Source organism: Balaenoptera musculus, chromosome 9 (assembly GCF_009873245.2).
Source record: "Balaenoptera musculus isolate JJ_BM4_2016_0621 chromosome 9, mBalMus1.pri.v3, whole genome shotgun sequence".
Lineage (NCBI taxonomy): Eukaryota > Metazoa > Chordata > Mammalia > Artiodactyla > Balaenopteridae > Balaenoptera > Balaenoptera musculus.
The window spans coordinates 22,343,977-22,359,699 of record NC_045793.1 but is presented as its reverse complement, the minus strand read 5'-3'; the positions used below and the strand labels follow the sequence as shown (position 1 = coordinate 22,359,699).

Sequence of the window (15,723 nt, the reverse complement as noted above, 5' to 3'; positions counted from 1 at the left end):
TAAGGTAGCTAAAGCAGTCCAACTCATAGAAGTAGAAAGTAGAACAGTGGTTGCCAGGGACTGGAGGGGAGGGGGAGATGGGAGTTGCTGTTCAGTGGGTATAGAGTTTCAGTCATGCAAGATGAAGAAGTTCCAGAGCTCTCCTGGACAACACTGTGCTGAGTTAACAATACTGTACCATACACTTAAAAATCTGTTAAGAAAGAACATCTCATGTTATGTGTTTTTTACCACAATAAAGAAAAAATGTTTGAAATCATATAAAATAATATTGTATGTATGTATGTATACAGTTGTATACAAAGGCAGTAAGAGTATAAAATACGTGTGGAAATGTTAAACACTAAATTAAAGATAGTGGTTTCTACTAAGGAGGAAGAGAGGAGAATAGGGTCAAAAATGCTAAACTGGAAGTTTCTATTTTGTCTGTAATATTTTATTACTTAAAACTAAAGCAAATATTATAACTGATAACATTTGATAATTTATTTTTATTTTCTATTTATTTTTCTGTATGTTTGAAATATGTTATTACAGAAACAAATTTTTTAGAACCTAATAAATACGAAGAACACTTTCTTCCTTTTTAAGGAATGGGTATAGTTTGTCTTCTTTGATAACAAAAGGTTCCATGGGGAAGGATGGGCCTGAAATTATAGCAAAATTGAGTTTGTGTGTGTGTTCACTATTCTCAGAAGAGAAGCCACAGATTTCATCAAAGAGGTCTGTGACTTAAAATGTTAAGAACCACGAACATAATTGATGATACCTGCCATTTTCCAGCAGGAGACAATAAAAAAATAGTACCATTGGGTACCATCTGAACCATCTGAAGAAAATGAAAATACCAACTCAGAAAGATAGATGTACTCCTGGGTTCACTGCAGCATTATTTACAGCAGCCAAGATATGGAAACAACCTAAGTGTCCACTGACAAATAAATGGATAAAGAAAATAAATAAATAGTATATACGCACAATGTAATATTATTCAGCCATGAAAAAGAGTGAAATTTTATGACAACATGGATGGACCTCGAGGGCATTATGCCAAGTGAAATAAGTCAGACAGAGAAAGACAAATACCGCATGACCTCACATATATGTGCAATCTAAAAAAAACAAATACTGCATGACCTCACATATATGTGTAATCTAAAAAATCAAAAAACAAGCTCACAGATACGGAGAACAGATTGGTGGCTGCCAGAGGTGAGGGGCAGCGGGTGGGCAAAATGGGTAAAGGGGACCAAAAGCTACAAACTTCCAGTTATAAAATAAATAAGCACTGAAGATGTATCGATAACGTACATGACATGACAACCACAGTTAATAATATCGTAGTGCATATTTGAAAGTTGCTATGAAAGTAAATCTTCAAAGTTCTCATCACAAGAAAAAAAAATCTGTATGGTGACAGATGCTAACTAGACTTGCTGTTGTGATCACTTCCCAATACATGCAAATATCAAATCATTATGTTGTACACCTGAAATTAATATGTCTGTCAATTATACCTCAAAAAAAAAAAAAAAACCAGAACCAAATCTGAATTTAAATCAATCAGCCTGTTTCTCATCTTTTTCTTAGTTCCAATTTTCTGTTATATGCTTTTTCATTTTATGTATTTTTGCTGTAGAGTTGCCTCAGACTCTCTCTGAAGAAAGGCAAGCTATCAATAAAAAAAGAAACACCCTTTAAGAAATCCCACCAAATCCACGTAAAAAACATGAAATAGAAGAATCATTTGGAATAAATGTAAACACTGACACAGCAGCCTTGGGATCAGGTGTCAAGACAAATGGTTCCATTACTAACTTTAATAGGAAAGGCTACACAGAAGGGATTCAAACACAGGGCAGGCTATGTCTGGGTTCTCACCTCCTTTTTGGCCACAGAAAAACCAAATGCCTAAGGCATATGACAGTTAACAGGAGCAGGTCAGAATCTGGGGGTAGGAAGTACATTGTTGAGAAAAAATTCCCCCACATGATTCTGCTAAACTTTCCCCACATCCCACCACTAAAGCCCCCAATCCCTGCCCCAGTTGAGATCACTGGGTTGAATTTATTCTTTTAAATTGTTCAACACTTAAATAGTTTATTGAGCACCTACTCTATCACTGTCATGAAGCGAGTATTTTTGTACTTCTGCACAGTTAGAGATTTCTGCGAAATTTTACTGGGACCTGGGTTAAAGGACAAGCCTTAAAACTTAAAAAATGACTAAATAGATAGTAAAAGATTGATCTCCCCTGAGGTATGTGTTCACATTTCAGGATGATGAAACCAGGGTCATGGAGACATTCCAGAGTTACAAACTCAGAGCCTCTTGTCTTAGGTTACTGACGTAAGTAATAATCTATCCCTGCCTCAGAAACCCTGTGTCTACTTTCAGGGTAATATGAACAAATATAGATATTAAAAACTTATCAGTCACCAGGCACCAGGCTAGTTCCTAAGAACACAACTGTGAGTAAGAGAAAGTTCCTGCTCTCCCAGAGCTTGTGGTCAATTGTGGTCCAACAATGATCCACCACAGCACAGTACAGCAAGTCCACGACAGGAGATGTACATGGAGCTGTGAGAGACCGGAGAATCTAAACTGAGACTGAAGCAGGAGGAGTTAGCCAAATGCCTCTGTCTGCAAATCAGAGAAAATCCCCAAACAGAGATTCTGTTAGAAAAGAAGAGTGGTGAAAGGTCGCAGGGAAAGCGGCCAGTAGGATGTGCTACAGTCATTAAGGTAATATTTCCCTTTTTAGAATATTATATTTAGCACTAACAGGAAATGCAAAGAAATAAAAGACCACCTTATTTTTTTTTTTTTACATTTTGCATAGTTTTAATATATATTCAAAAACCATGGAAACAAAATAGCTTTGTTCAGAGACTTACAACAATTCTTCACGTTATAGACAGCAACCCTCTCCCTGGTATCATTCTGAATTCCCAGCTGTCCCCTTCAGAATAATTCTCTCTCTAATTGTAAGCATCTTACTATGTCAGTTATACATTGTAACACGTCATTTAAAATTAATTATTTATTTAAAATTACTTCTCCTTAGGTTACAGTTAAGGCATTATATAGGTTATTTTTGGATACAGTTCTTTTATCAGATAAATATATTGCAAATATTTTCTCCTAGTTCATGGCTTATCTTTTAATTCTCTTAACAGCTTTTTGAAGAACAGATGATTTTAATCCTGACCAAAATATAAATTAGGCTTAATATTCAGTGTTTTTGGTCTTCTGTAAAAAGTGTGCCTATTCAAAGTCCACAAGGATGTTCTCCTGTTTCCTTCTAGAATTTTTATGATTTTGCCCTTATGTTTAGGTCTATGGTATATTTCAATTAAATTTTATGTCTGGCATGGGGGAGGAGGATTTTTGTTTGTTTGTTAGTTTTTGGTATAGGATGTCTACTTGTTCCAGAAGCATTTATTAAAAATATAAAGCTCTTTGCCATTGAATTACCTTAAAGTTTGTTAAAAAATCGATAGCTTACATATGTATAGCTCCGTTTCTGGACTCTTTCTTCTGTTATGTTTCTCCTTACATAAACACCATGCTCTATGTTTCTCCTTACATAAACACCATGTTGTTTACTGTGGCTTTATATTGTCTTGACATTAGGTGGGTGTAACTCATCTAACTTTATTTTTCTTCTTCAAGACTGTTTTAGCTCTTCTAGGATCAATACATTTTGACATAAATATAAGCATTTAAGCATGATCTTGTCAATTTCTAGAAAAGGCATGTTAGGATTTTGATTAGGATGGCCTTCAACGTATAGATCAAGTTGGGAAGAAATGGGCATCTTAACAATATTGAGTCTTCCAAACCATGAACATTTGTCTGGGTCTTTTGGGTTTGAAAAAGAGGTTTCTAGTCAGAGGACACACGTGACCAAAACTATTTCTGATGAAAACTCTAGTTTTCAATAAATAGAATGGACTAGAGGAAAATGAGACCAAGAGTGTGATCAATTAAGAAGCTACTGAGGGCTTCCCTGGTGGCGCAGTGGTTGAGAATCTGCCTGCCAATGCAGGGGACACGGGTTCGAGCCCTGGTCTGGGAAGATCCCACATGCCGTGGAGCGACTAGGCCCGTGAGCCACAATTGCTGAGCCTGCGCGTCTGGAGCCTGTGCTCCCCAACAAGAGAGGCCGCGATAGTGAGAGGCCCGCGCACCGCGATGAAGAGTGGACCCCACTTGCCACAACTAGAGCAAGCCCTCGCACAGAAACGAAGACCCAACACAACCATAAATTAATTAATTAATTAATTTTAAAAAAAAAAGAATAAAGAGACTTTATAAAAAAAAAAAAAGTAAAATAAAACCAGCAATGGGAAAAAAAATTTAAAAAAAAAAAAAAGAAGCTACTGAAATCATCCAAGCCTAAGGTAGTCAGGGCCTGGATCCAGAGGTTCAAGAACTAAAAACCAGCAGTACAATTTTTAAAAGTGCATTCGTAAGAATACACACTTTGCTTATTTTATTTACAAACAACGTCACAAGCATATAAAGAAGCAGCTTTGCATATTTTCGACTCATTTATCACTGCATTATGAAAACTAGGATGACTATCTAGTTTAACTGTTCCTAAATTTTAAGTTTTTACAGCACATCAACTGGGCTTTTTACCCTAGGTTTCTTTTTCAACACCAACAGGAAAGATGCATGAACCTGAGTCCTTCAGAATCACGGTCTCTGTGGCCTCCTAGTGCTGGCTGTCGATAATGACAGCTTCTGTAGCAAATTCTCTATGAAAACAGGACAGACTCATTCTGTCCTCTAGTTTTTCTTCTACACATAGATAAAGTAATTATGACATCCCCCCAAATAACATCTCAGACACTATTCACAAGCATACTAGGTCTATGACGGAGGTAAACAAAACATCTACAAGCTTAGAGTCACTGGATCATTCATGCTTATGTCTCCAACATTATTTCTTAAAACAATCTGAGAAGCTACTGCCAAGGGTTTTTTCTGTTTTATTTTTGTTTCAAACAAAATTTTAGTTAATATCTTCTATGTCATATCTTCTATGCCATTTATTCTTTATTTCACCCTGGCAACTTTATTTATCCACTCTCCTATGACTATTCACTATAAAAGATAACCAGTGCTTCCACCTGTCGAAAGACTCAAGTAAATTTCCGTAATCAAAGAATCTCTGATCTTCTGGATGGACTGAGGGTACTGCTAGCTTATTATGCATGCTTGACACAGCTTTTGCTGACTAGCAGTCTTGGTCACACACAAGTGGGGCTCCACTTCCAGCCAGACCTTGAGTCCCATGCCGCCCTGGAGCAGAGACGCTCCAGCTACCCGAGAAAAGACCACCAAGGTCAGACAGGAGGGCTGTGTGCTGGCTGGCAGTGCTGTCCACTACGGATGTGATCAGCACAAAATATCCAGATGTCTGTTTCATGCAACCATAAAGTTTTAAAGATACAAGTAGCATAAGTCTTCATGTCGTCTGGACCTTTCACACCATAAATGACAAAATATTTTAGCTGAAGAGTTAAACAACTGGGTCAAGGTCACATACCCTAACTATATTTAGACATCTGGGGAAGAGTTTAGGGAGGAATAAGTGACAAATACATAAAATCTAAGTAAGCAAACGTCTTCTCTCCAAAAAAAGACAATTATTAACACCAGGGAAAACAAAAAGCTGTGTTGGAAAGAAAAAGTAACCATGGATTATATGCCTCAGCTGTGAATAATGTTTTCATGGTCATAATAATGTAAACACTGATTATTATTCAAAATTTAATTATAATGAGAAGGTAGGAGGGTTCTGCACATAGAGTGAGGGTGCATAAGAAAGATAAATCCTCTTCCCCTATCATGAGAAGTCAAAGGTAATGCCTAAGACTGAAAAATTAAAAACTGGAAAAAGAGCAACATGCTATTTGGAGATTTGGAGGTAAATAACAAAACAATTAGGTCTCAGAGTTGAACTTCAGAGAGCAGGGACTGGGGTGGGGGTAAGAGTTGGGAGACTACTGAGTTTTGTAACAAGCCTTGTACAACCCCTGGACTCTTTGAATTCTGTGCATGTATAACTGAGATTAAAATTAAATCTAGAGACTAGAACCTAGGATTTCTCACTGTATAATATTTTTTTAAATTACATATTTTTTTCACTCAGAGAAAACACTGATATTTTAACTAAACAATTTAATTTTATATTGTCTTGTTGTGGCTATTGTGTCTTCATTTTATGGAAGCAAAAAAAAAAAAATCAATATATCAAATATTCACCAGCTGAATTGGAGACATATGAACCTGTACTAGGTGCTGGGAAAACAAATACTAATAAGACCTTCCCTGCAAAGAGTCACTCTGTTTTAGAGAAACAAACACACAAATAACCCAAAAGCAATGAGATAAGCACCCTAACACGTAACTGTTCTGTGAGCCTTGGTTTCTTCATTTGCAAAATGCCTCATCAGGTTTTCGTGAATATTTAATGATTCAGTACATATAAAGTTCTTGGGGAAAAAAAAAAAAGTTCTTGGAACACTGCCTGGCAGATCATAAGAAAAATAAGGTCCAAAAGACAAACCTTTGCCTGCTTGATTTTAAAGCCCACGTTCATTCCACTACATCACGCTTCTAAAATAATCCTATTCTTTTCAAAAACAAAAAATTTTTTCTCCTCCAAATGGTATCCAGTAAATGGACAAATTGTGACTCATTACATATGCAGATGTAGATGTAGAATAAAATCTGAGGATAAAAAAACTTTCCTAGCTCTTTTTTTTCTGGTTATTTTTAATTATTTGCAAATATTTGGTTTATTTAGGAATAGTCCCCTAATATGTCTTAGGAGTTAGGCATGATTAACAATGAAGTTCTTGATTTATCAAGAAGCAAAATGTAGTAGCAATCTTCAACCAGAAAGTAAATTATTTGGCATGATTAAAAATGAAGTTCTTGGGACTTCCCTGGTGGTACAGTGGTTAAGAATGCGCCTGTCAATGCAGGGGACACGGGTTCAAGCCCTGGTCCAGGAAGATCCCACATGCCACAGAGCAACTAAGCCCGTGCGCCACAACCACTGAGCCTGAGCTCTAGAGCCCGCAAGCCACAACTACTGAGCCCACGTGCCTAGAGCCTGTGCTCTGCAACAAGAGAAGCCACAGCAATGAGAAGCCCGCGCACCACAACGAAGACCCAACGCAGCCAAAAAAAAAAAAAAAAGTTCTTGATTTATCAAGAAGTAAAATGTAGTACTGATCTTCAACCAGAAAGTAAATTATTTATCACTAGATGGCACTGTACTGGATAATTTTTTTTTAATTTTGTTTTGTTTCTTTTAGCTCGAGGTTCAAATTACTTAACAAATTAAAAGAATTCTTTCAACAGAAGAAGGTAAGATTATATTACTCCTGTTTTAAGTTATCTCATGGCTTTGAAAATAAAGATATAGTTTAATGGAAAAGGAAACAATGATATATTCAAGTTAAACTCTATTTTTAAACTATTCTGGTATCTTAAATAACTTCTGATATCTTCTAAGCAGAAATAATTCTGAATGTCTCTCTTGTTGACAGTACAACAAACAAGTACAGGAACGTGTGCTGGTTTGTACTGTATCGACTCGACGTAGGTGGAACTACATTTCCCAGAATCCCTGGCCACAAATGGCTCCACGCAGAGTTGGCCAAAAGAGGAATTCACTTCAGACAGAGGAGGAGGAACTGCGGCAGTCGCTGATTCTCTCTTCTTGGTTAGACGTGGTGACAGACACCGATGCCAACTCGTCCTCACACCCCTCTGGTCCGTGTCCAGCTGTTTTTCCCAAACACTAAACTGACTGACCAACAAAGACCCCAGGCCCACACCAGACGCTTGGCAGGAGACAGAGAGGTGGCGTTCTGGAAATATTTAATTATTGACCAATAATGTTTTAGTAAGCTGTAATAATGCAGTAAACGAGTTAAGCTCCTCCTCACACAGTAGCTTCAATGTATTGATAATGTTCTACTAATTTATAGATTTATATAACCTTTTGCATGTATCAAATATTACGTAACTTTTTTTAAAGAATAAAGCACGTGACAGGGTAATCAGTGATATTAAATATTTACAGATATTTAAATAAGTTGAAACCACAATGTCTGAACAAAATAGTGAGCTAAGAAATCCATCTCCACCACTTCTTTATTATTTACCAAATTATTATTTAGCAGTTTCATTCACGGTGCATGAAAACTCTCCAACATCTATAGCCACCTATCTTTAATAGGCAGCCAAACTCCTGAGTTTGAGAGCTAACCACCCAGATGGCTTCTTAGTCTGTTTTGTTTTCAGAACTGAAAAAGTAGATCTAGTGCTAGAACCCATGACAGGTGTATACAACAGGCTCAATAGCTGTGTGTTAAAAAGAGTTGATGAGTTAAGTCACCTTCATATTGGTATCAGTCTGATTCAACTCCTGTAGCATCTGAGTTACCACAAGGTAATAAAACAAAACATCAAAGAAGATAAGAAATATAATTGCTAGTCCACTTTTGTGGATTAAAAAAAAAATAAGATTCTGTGTTCTGTCCTGTTATTTCTTGTGCTTATCTCTGGCAATGTCATTCAAAGTCATACAGTCTGGATGATTGCTTCCATATAGATAACCCTCCAAGTCCTATCTCTAACATTGAACTTCCAGCAAAGTCATAATGCCCTAGACCCACAGGGCAGCATTCTGTTCAACTGTGTGTGTTACCAGTGTTTACAGAGGACTTCCTAAGTTCCTGAGTTTACAAACTATTATCTCCAGCACTCCTATGAAATAGGTACTACTACACAGATGCTGGTGTTGACATGTACTAGATGTGTAACCTTGGAAGGCTTAGAGAAATTGAGCAACTTTTTCCAAGGTTATGTATCTAGAATACGTCAAAACCAGGATCTGAACCCAGGTTGGGTCTGACTGCAGAACCCAAGTTCCCAACCCTCAGTCCATCCTCCCCTCCCGCTAGATCAACTTGAGAATAATGTCTGCCTCTGATTTCATCGTAGTATCCACCCAAAGCAGGCAACGCACTTGTATTTAGTATGCGTCAAGAGTTATCTGTTGGGGCTTCCCTGGTGGCTCAATGGTTAAGAATCCGCCTGCCAATGCAAGGGACATGGGTTCGAGCCCTGGTCCAGGAAGATCCCACATGCCACGAAGCAACTAAGCCCGTGAGCCACAACTACTGAGCCTGTGCTCTAGGGCCTGTGTGTCACAACTCCTGAGCCCATGTGCCATAGCTACTGAAGCCCATGTGCTTAGAGCCCGTGCTCCACAACAAGAGAAGCCACCGCAATGAGAAGCCCGTGCACCGCAATGAAGAGTAGCTCCCGCTTGCCACAACTAGAGAAAGCCCGCGCGCAGCAACGAAGACCCAAGGCAGCCCAAATAAATAAATAAAATTTATTAAAAAAAAAAAAGTTATCTGTTGACTAAACATATCCTGATTGAGGAAGTTAGCTAAGGTGTTGCCTGATATCAAAGAATAATCCCTGCTCCAAATTAGAGAATGCTCTAAGTTTCATAAAACATAACAACAGTGCAGACAATGAAGACAAAAACCAGAGGATAATAAGCTAAAGTCATGTAACCTCTATACCTCAAATTTATCCCAGTGTTTAGGATTCCACCTACACTAAGGACAATCACATTATATTATCATATCTCCAGGTTCTACATTCTATGTATCCCACTGGGGTTCCTTCCCAAATGAATGAATAAACTCCAGATCTCTACCCTTCCTGGACCTATGGCAGTTTAAGTGGGCCAAATCCAGCCATGTTCTGAGAGATTATAATTAGAGAATAATTTTTAAGGATCAAATGCTATACAAAAAAAGGGTACTTTTCTGCCCCCCTGAGATTTCACACTTGGGTTTTGTCACCTTACCTGAATTAAATGTATCGGAGTTTTGTCCTGTGAAAACATCATATCCTGCTCTCTCTTGTCTGCTAACAGGAATCCCCTACTTGGTACTCCGTAGTGAATAACAGACTTGAGAGTCTGTTCAAATACATCAAAAATATACATCAAAAATATTTACTACGTGTGTATCTCGGGAATACAAATGCTATCCATTTGGATTAAGTTTCAAGCACAATAGTCTCACAGTACGCAATTTCATGGTAGGTTTAGAACTTTAAAAAGACTCTCCTAGGCCTTCCACGATACTTCCTTTCCCTCTGGGCAGCAATTCCCTGGAGTCAGTACTCTCTGTTAGGCCACTCTACCTCCACTCCCAGACGCAGGCTGAGCTCTCCTCTCAAGTCCCGAGGTAAAGAGAACGAGTCCTTTTTCCTCTGGACCCCAGATCTAGTCCTCTCAGGTCAAAAGCTTTCTCCTCAGCCACTGGACCCACCACCTAACCACTCGGGCATCCCCCTTCCAAAGAATTCCTTCTCCTTGAGCATATTCTCAGCCCCACTCCTGTTCTCTTTAGCCTGGGTCCTTGCTAGAAGTCGGTTTTTTCTACAACTCTCTCCTCCCAGCATCACCCACTCACCTGACTCAGTAAGGGTCACACAAATTGCATACTTTAAAGATTCTGCTCTATCTTGAGCATTGTTCTTTCTTTTACATCTGAACAAAACAGTAAGGCATGAACATTTGATTACAGTTTAAGTCCCTGACTCTAGGTAGGGAAGTGCCCGCTTTATCCGTGACTTTTACGATGAGAATTTTTTTGCTACAGATATTAATTAGTTACTTTTAAATGTATGCAGTCAGAACAAGAGAAGAGCCTTGAAATAAAGCAGAAGAGATCAGGTACTTCTTAATCACCTGGATACTAAAACACTTAAATGTTCCACTGATGGGGGTTGTAAAATTTCTAATTCTGTCAATCTTCAAGAAAAAAATAAAAATTAAATGGAGAGAAAACAATTATCTATCCTTGATGATTTGGTATCATTTGCCTGAAGGAAGAATTTAGAGTGTTTCATAGTCCCTCTGACTTATTCTTGTTTTCATCATTACTTTAGAAGGTAATTTGATCCACTCTAATGGTCCCAGAGAACCACTTATCCTTTTCCAAGCATCCACTATAAGACTGAACCTGTCTTTGGTACTCCTCTTTCTTTAAACTCACTCCAAAAATGGGCTTCAGAGAATGACTTTTCTAAAGTCAACACAAACTTCAGACTTCGGGTCTCTATAACAATTGGTCACAGAATGCAGATGAAACTCAAAAACTCAGTGGTGCTCTCAAAGTTTTTCAAAGCAAAACAATGAACAAAGATGCAGAAATAAGCACAGCCTTCAAATGACACCGAAGCCCACTGACTTACTTCCATGAAACTCCCGAGTTCTAGAAATTACCATTCTGTAAATGACTTTTTTTTACTTTGTCAGGATCATCCACTCAAACAACCTTGGTATGTCACCGTCAGTGCTTAGATCTTAAAAAAAAATGTTTTTCACTGGCACAGGATAGGAGATTCAAGAATTCAGAAAAACATTCATAGGTTAAAAGAAAGTATCTTCAGCAAGGCGTGTATCACATTGTGGCTTTCAGCATCAAATACTGTAGTCAGATTTCTTCAATAATGTTTTGTGAGATCCTTAAAAACGAATGGTTATACATTTTTCATTTTTAAATATAAATTTTCTCATTTCCTACTTGTGATTAGGATTGAAATATAAATTCAGTCAAAAAAAGTATTTTCCTTCAAAAATCTAAGCTATAAATCTATCAACTTAGTTCTGTAAACTACCTCAGATAAATTATAAGTTGGACAAATGCACCAGGTAACATCAATAAATAACTATGTTATTTATATTAATTATACCAGTAAGTCTCCACTTTTGGCAAATGTTTGATTCTGTTCTTAAAAGCTTAAATACAAAACAGCAATAGTTTAATGTTATGAGGAGCCAAGGACATTTGCTGAACACCAGGAAAACTTTAAAAAGCACATCTTCATTAAGTTCAAAGCAAAGAGATCTGACTCCTTTAGAATAATAGAATTGGAGACAGGACTACAGAGAGACTGAAGGGTTTTAAAAAGAACATGGAGCCTGGCATCAGGAGGACCAGGATTTGAATCCTGGCTCAGTTACGCGCCAGCTGTGTGTCCTTGCCCAAGCTTCTTCAGCTCTCTGAAATTCAGTTTCTTCAGCTGCAGAGTAACAGGAGTATCCACCTCCCAGAGATGTTGGGAAGACTGAGTCAGACAAAGCATTTGCAACCAGTACAGCACCTGACACACGGTAAATGCAACGAATTCCGTTCTTCTGCCTGCCTCTCCCCTGTAAAACCAATGCGGCGGGTCTTGAGAACTTAGAATGGCCATGGAATATAGTTGTGTTCTTAAAAAAAACCAATGTGTTTAAATCATATTTTAAGAATACTGATGGGGATGTTGATACACGCTACAACGTGGATGAAGCTTGACGACATCATGCTAAGTGGAATAAGCCAGTCACAAAAGGACAAATACTGTATGATTCCTCTGATATCAGGTCCCTAGAGTAGTTAAATTCATAGAGATAGTAAGGACAACAGTGGCTGCCCGGGACTGGGGGCAAGGGGAAATGAGTTGGTGTTTAATGGGTTTCAGTGGGGAAGACGAAAAGGTTCTGGTGATGGATGGTGGTGACAGTTGCAAAACAATCTAAATGTTCTTAATGTCACAAACCTATACACTTAAAAATGGTTAAAATGATCAATTCTATATATATTTTACCACACAGAGACTACTGAGAAGTACTTGTTATTTAAAAGAACCTTACAATAAGTTTTTTTGACAAAAGAATTATTTATAGTTAAATAAACAGTCATGTTGTAGTTTACTTGTTCCAGCTCCCAGGCTAAGGAGAGCACTATGGGAGAAAATTCAAGTACCTCTCCCATTTGGTGGAAAAACTTGCTTTCCACTTCAGCCAGGTCCTCGCTGCTGGGCAATAGTCCACAACCTGTCCCTAGTCAGCTATCTCTTGATTTCTACAATTGCTGTTCCAAGCATGTGTAGACATTCAGACCGTCGAAGTATACCTATACTACCTTAGGCCAAAATAAAGACCCTCCCTCTACCCTTTTTCACTAATCTACCTCCTATTTCAAATTGTTTTTTAAGATGGCCTGTACATACTCACTGGCTGTACTCATTAATGCCCACTGCACTTAGCCATTGGAATGAAGTTTCTAATGCCAGTATTACAATTTTTAATCACTGAGAGCCTCTGACTTGACCAAATCCAATGGCCTCATTCTACCTCTCATCCCAACTTGACCTCTTATAGTGGCATCTGATACTGACTACTTCCCTTTTTGAATCGATGGGCTTTTCCTGCCCTTTAAGTGCTGGAATGTCCAGAGGTCCTCTGCTTGGCCCGTCCTCATTCTGCTCAGGTAGCTCCCCTTTTGTAATCTCACCCATTCACACACGTATGACTCCACCCTCCACATCTTTCTCTCCTAAACTTTGGAGTCACGCTTCCAACGGTCTGCTAGTTGTTGCCATTTAGATGCCCCCTTCTCAGATGTCCAAAACCAAATCCAAGCTTCCTTTCTACTCTCTCATCCAATGGCTAGAGGATTAAAAAAATCTACAGCCATTTGCTATTCTTCCATCTCTCTCACAACTGCTATATGGAGCTCCAGTCAATAAGCCTCACAAATTCTACTTCCCAAAGCATACTCCACACTGTCTCCTCCTCCTCATCTCCACTGTCAGTGCCTTAATCCAGGCCCTTTATCTCGCTCATCTGGACCGCTGCTCACTGCACCAGTCTCCTAACCAGTCTATTCTCTTTAGTTTTTTCCCTTCCAGTCCAATTTTCACACTGCTGCCAGGGCATTTTTCTAAAATGTGAATCTGTGCCATTCCTCTGATTTTAAAACCTCCAATGGTTCCCCACAGTCAACAGGGCAAAGACCAGATACTAGGACTACAAACACAGCTCCTTGCAATCCCATTTCCCACCACGTGCCCACTCCCCAACTCCCATGAGCCTCAAGCTCCTTCTCAACTGCTCAAAATAGGATCCTCGGACCTCTATGGCTGGCGCATGCTCCTCCTCCTTCTGCACGTGGTGAGCAGCTACATTTCCACTTCCCAGCCTCCCCGGGCCGAACTGATCACAGGCTTCCAGTCTGTCTGGGAGGCCTCTGCTGCAACACTTAACACACAGCGTCTCATTTCCTTGGCTCTTGCTCCCAAGCCATCGCTGAAACCTACTTGGTGGAGCACCTCAAGATTAGGAACTCCACCCCACTCGTTTTTCAGTCCACCCCAGATTCTCTATGGCTCACGTGATCTGTCTCCCTAGTCACCGGATCTCCTGACCATCAAAGCGCAGCGGCTCCACTGCCATGCTGCTGTACCATGGTGAGTGTGTCTACTACAAGGCGTGGAAATCATTCATTTGTTCATTCCACTAACACTTTTTAGACATGGGGATACACAGATGACTAAGACTTGACACGTTCCAGTAAGGAGTTCACGCTCTAGTAGGGAAAACAAACACGTAAACAGACATTTATATAACATGTTGGAGGAACCCAATGACAGAGTGACTCCCAGGACATTCTGGAGTAGAGGGGCCCAGAGGAGGACAATGAACCCAGCAAGTGGGGGGAACTGGCTATGAGAAAGGCCACTGGATGAAGCTTCTGGGACTGATGGTGCCCAAAGTGAGTCTCAGAGAACATTAGGGAAAGAGGAAGGGATAGGGCAGGTGGGAGACAGGAAAAGGAAAATACAGCAATTAACCACACTAACTTCTTGTCCGCTGCCCAAGTACAAGTAGTAAAAGTCATAAGACAGTCCTTGCAAATATATCCAGACATTTAATTGTGAAAACAAACAACAAAATTGTCAACCTCCTAGGACACTCCTTCTCACTCCCTTTTTGTCTGTCCCTCTCTCTCATACCCACTGACACAAGAAAAACTTAATACATGTAATGAAAAGTATATGTAAGACCGGTCATGGCAGTATTGACATGTTTAGAGCCCATGTTTTCATGCCGCTTCAAGAGTCACTTCTTATCTGTGCTCTCCACGCCAAAGCTTCTCAGACTTCCCTCACTCCTGCTGGCCTTCGCCCCCCTCCCTGACCCTTTCAGCTCTTTCTGTGCTCACCTTCCATACGCAATGCAGAACTAGGCTACATCATTTAATGTTGCCCTATTTATTCAAATATGACGTTACCATGTCAGTCAGATCTTTTTGTGCTAAAAAGAATTTATCAATACTTTCTTCATAGCATAAAGTCTACACTTTAATTTAGAACCACAGTTACTATCGATATACTGGTTTCGTTGCTTTAAGTCTTTAGAAGACCCAAAGTTATTCTTAAAGGAAAAATAGCCCTATCAGAAAAAAAATTGAAATAATAATCATCACATCATATAGCAGAGAAAACTCAGATTTCATTTCTGGCTATGTCGGTGTTTTACTACATAATTCCTTGGTCCATCTGATCTCAAATCCTTGTAGAAATCTTGATATATACTATCTCATGTAAAGTAATTTTTAAAATATTTTCACGTTTTTGTTACATCTTATTACAATTATTTTACTAATTTGAAAACTGATTAAATACATGTACAGAAACGTAACATAAAAGAACACAAAATCATCTTTCAATTTAGTATTTACATTTGTCAGCAGCTATCTTAATCATATTTACTAATCATCCCTGCAAGTTCAGTAAACAAAACCTATGAATAATAGAACTGCACTTAAAGTT

At 38.8% G+C, this 15,723-nt stretch overlaps 2 long non-coding RNA genes across 2 annotated transcripts in view; one reads left to right on the top strand and one right to left on the bottom strand.

The window, feature by feature from the left end:
* Positions 1-15,723, bottom strand: part of LOC118900830 — a 161,500-nt gene that overhangs the window by 145,509 nt on the left and 268 nt on the right. The window lies entirely within an intron of this gene.
* LOC118900832 lies at positions 2,599-8,870 on the top strand. Its single transcript, XR_005021235.1, has 3 exons — positions 2,599-2,745; positions 7,341-7,392; positions 7,575-8,870. It is a non-coding gene; the product is annotated as an uncharacterized LOC118900832 (long non-coding RNA).